The sequence below is a fragment of the Enhydra lutris genome, unplaced genomic scaffold (assembly GCF_002288905.1).
Source record: "Enhydra lutris kenyoni isolate GAN:26980312 unplaced genomic scaffold, ASM228890v2 scaffoldscaffold15, whole genome shotgun sequence".
Classification (NCBI taxonomy): Eukaryota; Metazoa; Chordata; class Mammalia; order Carnivora; family Mustelidae; genus Enhydra; species Enhydra lutris.
The window spans coordinates 2,831,362-2,840,442 of record NW_019154099.1 but is presented as its reverse complement, the minus strand read 5'-3'; positions in this window follow the sequence as shown (position 1 = coordinate 2,840,442).

Here is a 9,081-nt window from a genome sequence, read left to right as displayed (position 1 = left end):
TTGGACCCAGTGTAGGACTTCATATTTATCCTTCTTAAATCTAATCATAGTTAAATTTAGCCCATTACTGCAACCCGTCACACTCCTCCTCAATGTCATTATACCTGCTTAGTTAGGCATCCCTCCCAGACCCGTGTTGATCCAGTCTCTTGGCCAATGTATTACTTCTCTCCTACCCAAGGCACAGATCACACTGAAAAGAAAGGGCCTGGCAAGAAGATCACAGTAAGGCCTGTTGTTTGTGTTCGCCACCAGAGGGCTGCATGTCCCAGAAATTGATGCAGGTGCAACTTGTAAGGGAAACTAGGATTTGAGCATTATTGGATACGTGGGGATTTGGAATTGGGGGTTGTGGGAGCATGGAGGGGACATGGAAGGAGAGTATGGATCCCTGGGACTGCATACATTGTAGAGTCAGCCAGCAAGGAGGAGGAGGCTGGCAGCAGAGAATGAAACCAGGAAGGGCATTTGGAACAATTCTGAGGTGCAATAGGGAGCCATAGAGGGTTGTAAGCAGAAGAATGACATAATCATATTTGTGCCCTCAATCACTCCAGCATGAGTGTGGAGAACCCATCACTGTGGAGTGACAACTGATGGTTGGATCAAAATGAGAAGTGATAAGGGTCTGAGCAAAGGTGACGTTTGTGGGGAATGAGAGGAGGGGACAGAAGAATGTGACTGAACTGAGCAGAAATAGGGCGGGACTTGCAGGGAATTAGCAGGATCCGCCCAGCCATGGTGCCCCTGGGAGACACAAGTGAAACTGTCATTCATAAAGAATGAATCAGTTGTTTCTTCAAAAATATCGATAAACAAATAAATAAAAAATATAATATCGATAAACAAACTATATATATATATATATATATATATATATATATATATATATATGCAATCTATCTCGATTAAGCATTACTATGTTCCAGGCACTGGGCTAGACCCCGGGGATGTTTCTGTGAAGAAAACAGACATGGCCTGGCCCCAGGAGGTCTGCCACAGGGTATGAGAGGCAGCCTGAGATGTGGCCCGCAGGCTCCTAGCGCGCTGGGCGAAGCCCAGAGCAGATACCCAAGCCGGGGGATGAAGAACCAGGTCAAGACGCGGCCGGCCATGCAGGGAAGGTTGGTAAGATAGTTGCAGGCGGAAGGAACAAGCAGCCTGGAAGGGGAAAGCCCAGGGGGAAACAGAAAAGCAGCGGGCTTCGTGGGGATCTCCTGGGAGCCAGAGGAGGTAACGCGGTGAGCAGAGGACAGGGCCAGGGGCCAGGGTTTTCTTGTGAGTGTTCAGGGCCGGTTAGGGCCGGGGCCGCTCTGAATTATGAAAAGTTCCACGTGGACGTGCGCGGAGGGGCCTGGGGGGCGCGCGGGGAAGCGTGCCGGGCCGCAGCCGCCGTCAGGGCCGGGCCGCAGAGCAGCGAGCAGGTTGGCGCAGGACTAGGGGGTAGACCGCGCCAGAACCGCTGCGGGTGAGTGTGCCCGGGAAGACCCCTGAGGACCCGCGCGCCCCTGGCGGGAACAGCGGGGGCAGCAAGGGCGCCCAGCACGTGCCCAGCTCTGCTTCAGGCTCGTTGCCTTTGCCAGCGAGCAGGAAGCCAGCTTGGAGGTGAGAAAAGGGGCGTGGGGCCAGAGGGGCTGGTGGCCGGCCTGCACGCGGCTGTGCAGGTAGCGGAGCGCCCAGGGGCGGTTTGGGAGAGGAGCGGACCGAGAGGAGGACTGGGAGGGACAGGGCCCTGTGCGCAGCCAAGAAGGCTGAGCTGGAGGAGCTGAGAGGGTCAGTGGGGGAGAAAACCAGGAGAAGGAGGGGCCGGAGCAGGAGAGGACACGGCTTTGAGAAGAGGCCGCCTGTTGCCTGCAGCCCGGAGCGTGAGTTAGAGGAGGACGGACAGCCGCCCCTTGGACCCAGCGACAGTGACGTCTCGGTTGGCCCTGGGAAGAGTGTTTTCAGAGACATTGGGGGAAACTGGGGGCGGCAGGGACCGGGTACGTGCCAGGTGAGGAGGTGGGCCCAGAGAGGTGCCTGTGGGAGCCGGAGCGCGCAGGCTGAGGGACATGGGAAGGTGTTTTTATCTCAGGTGACGGTGCTGATATGGAGAGAGCAGAGACCAGGTGCCCTCCAGGGACAGGGAAGGGCTGCGGACACCTGTGTGATTGAAGGCGACAGCGACTTAAGCCAGTGGGATCAGGGCTCACTCAAGGCAGTTAATGGGCAGTTGGTTCTCTCTGGTGGCCATTAGGAACTCAGGCCTCCTGGATTTATCTGATGGAGGCGGAAGAAAGGGAAGCATTAAAGATCACTTCCATGTTTGTAACCCGAAGACAGAGGATGGCAGCGCCACCAACAGAAGTTGGGGAACTGTTTTTGGTGTCTCCATCTGGTTTAAGTTTTAATGACTTTGGGGTTTATGGTTAGGTCTAAAAAAAAAAAAGTCCAAGAGGCAGTTGAACATGGAGAGAAAAGTGGAATGTTATGGTTGGAAACACACACTTTCTGTGGAAACTACCTGAAAACTTGGTGTTGGGAAGAAGAGCCAAGACCCAAGCAGAGAGGTAGAGGGTCTCCTAAGGAGACAGTAGGATAAGTGAGAGATCTGGAAACAAAGCAGTCCTTCAGTGCTGCTGGCAGTGGCATTGGCAATAGTAAACTCAGGAAGTGTGTAACCCTTTGACTTCAGGTATTTCTTACAATTACAAAGGAATAGTCATGGATGGGTGCAAAATTAGTTATAGTGATAGTCATTGTGGTATGATTTATAAAAATGATATTCTGGAACCAAGTGGAGGTTGGTCTGGTAAATTATGCAGTGGAATACTACACAGCCACTAAAAATGCAGAGCATTATTAAGTAGTGTATGCACTCATGAGCTGTTAAGTAATAAAAACAATTTACAAAACTGTATCTATCATGATTCTGTTTTTAAACTTAATAGCTTTGTTGAGATATAATTCACATACCATGCAATTCACTCTTTAAAATGTACAGTTTGGTGATTTTTAGGTATATTAAAGGTATCTGCAACCATCGCTAGAGTCAATTTTAGAACATTTTCATCACCTCAAAAAGAAACACTGTTTCTTTACTATTGACCTGGTATCTCCCTATAACCCTCCCCCTGCCCTCCTCAGCTTATGTAACCATTAACCTTTGTCTCTAGATTTAATGAATAGAATCATATAGTGTGATCTTTTACGGCTGACTTCTTTGGGTTTGCATAATGCTTTCAAGGTTCGTCCATGTTGTAGCAGGTACCAGTCCTTCAGTATTTGTGGTTGAATAATGGTAATGAATATAATTGATGGTAATGAATATAAATGAATAATAATTGTAATGAATATAAATGAATAATGAATATACAAAGTGTGGCATACCACACTTTGTATATTCATTTATCAGCTGATGGACATTTAACTTGTTTAGAACTTTTGGCTCTTATAGACATTTGTGTACAAGTTTCTGCATACACATACGTTTTCATTTCTCTCGGGTGTATACTTAAGAGTGAAATTGCGGGTGCCTGGGTGGCTCAGTGGGTTAAGCTGCTGCCTTCGGCTCGGGTTATGATCTCAGGGTCCTGGGATCGAGTCCCACATCGGGCTCTCTGCTCAGCAGGGAGCCTGCTTCCCTCTCTCTCTCTGCCTACTTCTCTGTCTATTTGTGATCTCTCTCTGTCAAATAAATAAATAAAATCTTTTTAAAAAATTAAAAAAAAAAGTGAAATTGCTGGGTCATATGAAAGCTATGCTTAATCACTTGAGAAACTGTCAGGTTCTTTCCCACAACAGTGACACCATTTTACATTTCTACCATCAGTGTGAGAGGGTTCTGGTTTCTCCACATCCTGGCCAACACCTGTTATTATTGGACTTTTTACTTCTAGTCATTCCTGGAAGTGGTATCTCATTATGGTTTTGATTTGTGTTTCCCTGATGACGAAAGATGTTGGCAATCTTTGCAGGTGTTTACTAGCCTGTTGTCTATCTTCTTTGGAGAAATATTTATTCAAGTCCTTTGCCTGTGTTTTTTTTTATTTGTCTCTTTATTAAGTTGCATATCATGATTCTATTTTTGTAAACAAAAGTTATGCATCCAAAAAGGCTGAAATGATAGCGTGGTTGACAACTATTGCCTCTGAATAGTGAATTACATGTTGATTTAATTATTTACTTTTTGCTTCTTTGTATCTCCTAAGTGTTTTGTAATGAACATAGGGGTAATAAGATAAACTTTACGAAGAATAGGAAAAGGGCCAATGAAAGCTACAGGTGCGCTCAGCGGGGCCAGAGAGCTGGGCTTTTGCAACGGCGGGTAGTGGGGACTGGAAACCTTATGACAGCAGGAATCATTTTGCCAGAGACTTTTCTGGACTTTTCTGCAGTCTTGAAACATCCCATAGAGGGAAAGGGTTAGCGACAGAGACAGAGCTGGTGCAATTCTATGTGAGGAAAGATGAGTGGGGTCAGCGTGTAGAGAGCCCTAATCATTCAAATGAGTGGGAAACAAGTGTTCATTCCAGTTAAGAAAGATGACTTCAGTCTTCTGTCAGTATCCTCTTCTTGGGGACCCATTCTGTCCCCACTAGAGACAGTGTCAGTGGGACTTTTAATGACAGTGCCCTGTTCCTTCATTCCCCAACACCTTCTCCTGCTCCCCAGCCCGGGAGGGTGGGCATGTGACCAAGCATATCTAGAAATAGAAATAAAAATAAAATTTCTAGAAATAGAAATAGAAATAAAAAATTTCCAGGGATGAGCATGAGACATAAATAGAGACTGTTAGAGTGCTGTTAGGAGATGTGACAAATGAGCACCGGGGATAGAGGAGTGTTTCTCTCTTCTTTCTAAATTATGTGCCCAAAGCATGTTGGTTTGGGAACACCAGTGGCTACTTTCTCACCATGTGGACACATCCTGTCCAAGAATCATACACAAGAGAGCAGGGGAAAGAGTGTAATTTGAGTAACCATGCCTGAAACCGGTATACAATTTGTGGAGTTCTCAGTTATGTGAAGATTTTTACATATGTATGTATTTATATAGGTATGTGTGTATGTATATATGTGTGTATGTATGTGTATGTGTGTGTGTGTGTGTGTATTTATTCATTTATCTTTGCTTAAGCTTATTAGAAGTGTGTTTCTTACCTGCAGTGGAAAAGGTCCCAACTAACCCAGGTCCCTTCCAGTCCTATGATTTGGTCACTCTGAGCCAAGAGAAGAGATTGCTCTAAGATGAGTTAGGGTACTGTAAAAGACTGGAGGAGAAAAGATCATGGCTAGAAAGTAATACGGTCAAGTGATAGATTTTTTTCAGTTAGAGCGACTTCTCCAGGTTGGATGGCAGAGCAGGAAAAAAGATGGTGGAGAAAGAGCAACGAAGATGGTGGACTGTGATAAGCTGGAGAACACTGTCTGAGAACAGATGAAGGAAAGACCTTCAGGGTAAATACCTTTGGGTTAATCCTGGAAATGTCAGGATGTCCCCTCTCCCAGCCTGAGGAAAATAAAGCACATGAGCCTGTAGAGCGGGAAAGGGAACAGAGGCTGTGAACTCGGGTTAATGGGCTGGGGTTTCCCTGGTGGTCTACTGCTTTTGGACCCTCACAAGCAGCCCCTGGGCAGGGTCAGACCAAAAACTTGTTGCTGTCCCTGAGTTTAGGCAGTGTTCAGTCTCACCTGTCTCTGACCCCCTTTCCCAGATGTGGAGGGAGAGAAGGGCTGACAGTGGGAAGGGTTTTGCCGGTCTGGGCAGGCACTCCGTGCATGGTGCAGTCTCGAAGTCCACAGCCCCAGCCTCGGGGCCATCCTGGAAGACCTTTCCACGGTGAATTGATTCCCACAGACTCCTCCCTGATGGCGGGGGGACGGGGGAGGAGCTGCAGGGACACCCGGAGATCAACTCCAGTGAGGCTGCCGGCCAGCTCTTCACTGTGTCCCCACGGGCAGCTCAGGGCAGACTCTAGCTCCCCACCACAAGGCCAGGGCCAGATACTGAGCCTTTCCTGACAGCGACAGTGTGACACTGTGACCGTGCGACAAGCACCCTCCTTTCCTGGCCCCCGCCTCTAGCTGCCAGTTTCCTGGCTGCTTAGGCCACTGACTGCTCCGGGGTGCAGACGGCACAGCAAACTGACAACGGAAAACAGCCACTCTGCTTGGAAATGCCCCGGTCAAGGTAAAGGGCGTCCTGGTGCTGCCAGACGCTGCAAAGTGGCCACAGGCACACCCTCCTCCTTCCTCCCACACGCTGGGCAGCACAGAGTCTCATTCATGCCGCTGGGCCAGGTCGCAGCCACGTGAATGTCATGCTCAGTGCCCAGAAAACAGCAGAGGCTGCTTGCCCCCACCCCCCAGCAGGAACAGCAGTCTGCCGTTAGGGCCTTGCCTTTGTTCCTGAAGCTGGTGTCCTGGCCGGGGGCCTCTCGAGGTGGGAGCTGGGGAAACAGGCCTGGCTGGGGGGTCAACCACTTGTTGTCCCAGTGGTACTTTTTGGAAGGTATGTCAGCCTGGTCTTTAAGGCAAGGGAAATACCAAGCCTCTTACTGAGCAGCTCTGGCCAACATAGCTTACTGCATGAGACAGACTCGGATGGATGCGGCCGTGGGGGTGCTGGCGGACAGCTAGAAAGAACGGGAAGCGTCAGGGAGGAAGGACCTAGGGGCGGGGGTGCAGCACCAGCAGCCCTCACCCCTCACTGAAGAAAGGGGGGAGGCTGCAGGGGAAGAACATGGGGGTTTCCTCCTGAGCCTCTGCTAGGAGGGAGGAGAAAGCCCTCAATCAGGACACAGCTACAGAGAATGAAAGAGTACACGTGGAACCTGGGTGAAGGACTGGGTGCATTCTGAGGCCCAAACTACAGACAGAGTGGATGCTTCCTCGTCACATGGACTTCGGGGACCCCCCACATCAGAGTGACTGGCCCACATGGAAGCAGGAGAGCGAGGTTCTCGTCTCACACAGTTGAAGAGTGACTCTCACAGACAAAGGAGAGTGAGTAGCATGATCCATTCGAGTTTTATTGAGCAAGATAAAAAGCTCTCAGGAGAGGGGTCCTGATAGGGTTGCCAGGGTGGGGCCTCTGCTGACAAGTCTTCTATTTAGAACTGACCGGGGAGCCTGTGTCCTTAACATTCTTGTGACGTCTTGGTCTGAGTAAGGACTGGTGATAACAGCTTTAATGGCTTACCTCTTCTTTGGGGTCTGGTTATTCTTTGTTGGTAACAGGTGACGGTCATAAAACGAGACTCCTCCCTTCTGATGCCTGGAGCAGGGTGTTCTGGTTTGTTCCCTTATCTCCGGTTCCCTTACACCTCTGCATTTTGGGGATTTCTGGGAGCCTGATCATGTAGCCCCTAACTATCTCTCCCTACCTAGCCCCGCCTGTCCTGTACTCAATACCTTTCTTGAGCTCCAGACTCATGTGTCCCCACATGCTGCCCAGACATGTCCACACCAGACTGTCCAGAGCTGCCCTCACCATCTCTCAGCTCTGCCCCTCGGTTGGGCATGTCATTGGGCATGTCACCACAGCCACAGGCCTGTGAGGCACCCTCTTCCTCACCCTTATCTTCTAGAAATGGTGCAGCACTAGGTGTGGTCAATATTGAATTGCAGCTCCTGCCTCTGGGTTCTGGGTTTGAATCCTGCTCAGCCATGTGCTCACTGTACGATCTTGGGCAAGTGACCCTCTCCATGCCTCTGTTTCTGCGTCTGCAAAATTAGGATATTGAGCACATGCCTCCTGCGGGGGTTCTGAAGACTGAGTTTAGTATTCATGAAGCACCTAGAGTAGGGGCTGACCCAAAGCAGGTGCTAACTCAGCAAATAGCTGCTTTGATGATGGTATTAAGCCCTTAGGATGCTTTCAAGACTCCCCTCCCAGCCCACTCCGCGTGTCCACATACCTGACACACAGGACATGTGCCTCGTCATTCTCTGACCATGCCACGTTCTGACCACACCAGGCTCCGACCTTGCCAGGCTCCATACCCCTGTGGCCCCTTCTGCCTAGAGAGCCTACAGGCCCTAGGGATGGTGGAAGGAGCGGACAGGGGGCATCTCCTGTGCTGGCCCCTCGCATAATGTTTGTGAGTGCCTCACTTCCAGAGCCGTCCTCTGAGGCAGGTCTCTTTGCCTCACTTTTTGGGCAGGAAGCTGAAGCTCAGTGATTCTCAGAATGGAAGAGCTAGTAGTGGAGGGGAGGCTTAAGTCCAGGTGTGGCAACCCCCAACCCTGTGTCGTTCCACTGTGTGCAAAACTCTCCGTCATTTGAGAGAGAAAGGACAATAAGTAGATGTGGAAACAGTTCCCTTCGTGGTGGGTTTGCAATGTGTTGATTCAGCAAAGCTGAAACATGTTTCCAGGACTAATGAATTTGCACTGGTCTCAAGGGCACGTTGTCAGAGTTGCCAGGGGAAGAGAAGTGGCCACCATTTTTACACCAGGAAGGTCAGCACAGGGGCTGTTGTAGCTCACCTTGCATTGGGTTGTGGGGGACATCCCCCTGCACCTCCTTCTTCAGCTTCTGTGTGTCAGGGTTCAGCCTGGATAGCTCCACCATGAATTGTGCCGTCTTGTCCTGAGGTCAGCCGCATTCGGGATGATGGAAGATTACAGAGCTTCCTCATGACCTCCAGGTTTGTCTGCCTGCCCTTCCTTTGCTGACTCAGGGACAGTGTGCAAGGTCGTTTCCCTGTGGTAATCTGGGTGTGTCACTCTGTGGTTGTTCCCTGATCAACCCTGAAGGTTTGGAGAATTAGCTCAGTGGATGCTAGGTTAAAGGAGTAAACACATGATTGGATAAAGAAATATTTTAGTTGGGCTTTATTTATTTATTTTTTAAAGATTTTATTTGTCAGAGAGAGAAAAAGAGAGCACAAGCAGGGGGAGCAGCAGGCTCCCCACTAACCAGGGCACCTAATGTGGGACTCAATCCCAGGACCCTGAGATCATGACTCAAGTCGAAGGCAGATGCCTAACAACTGAGTCACCCAGGTGTCCCTGCTTTGGGCTTTACATTTCAGAACTAAACTTGAGGGGGACTCATGTTTTCCAACCTTCCCTAAAAGACAAATTAATGTGTATT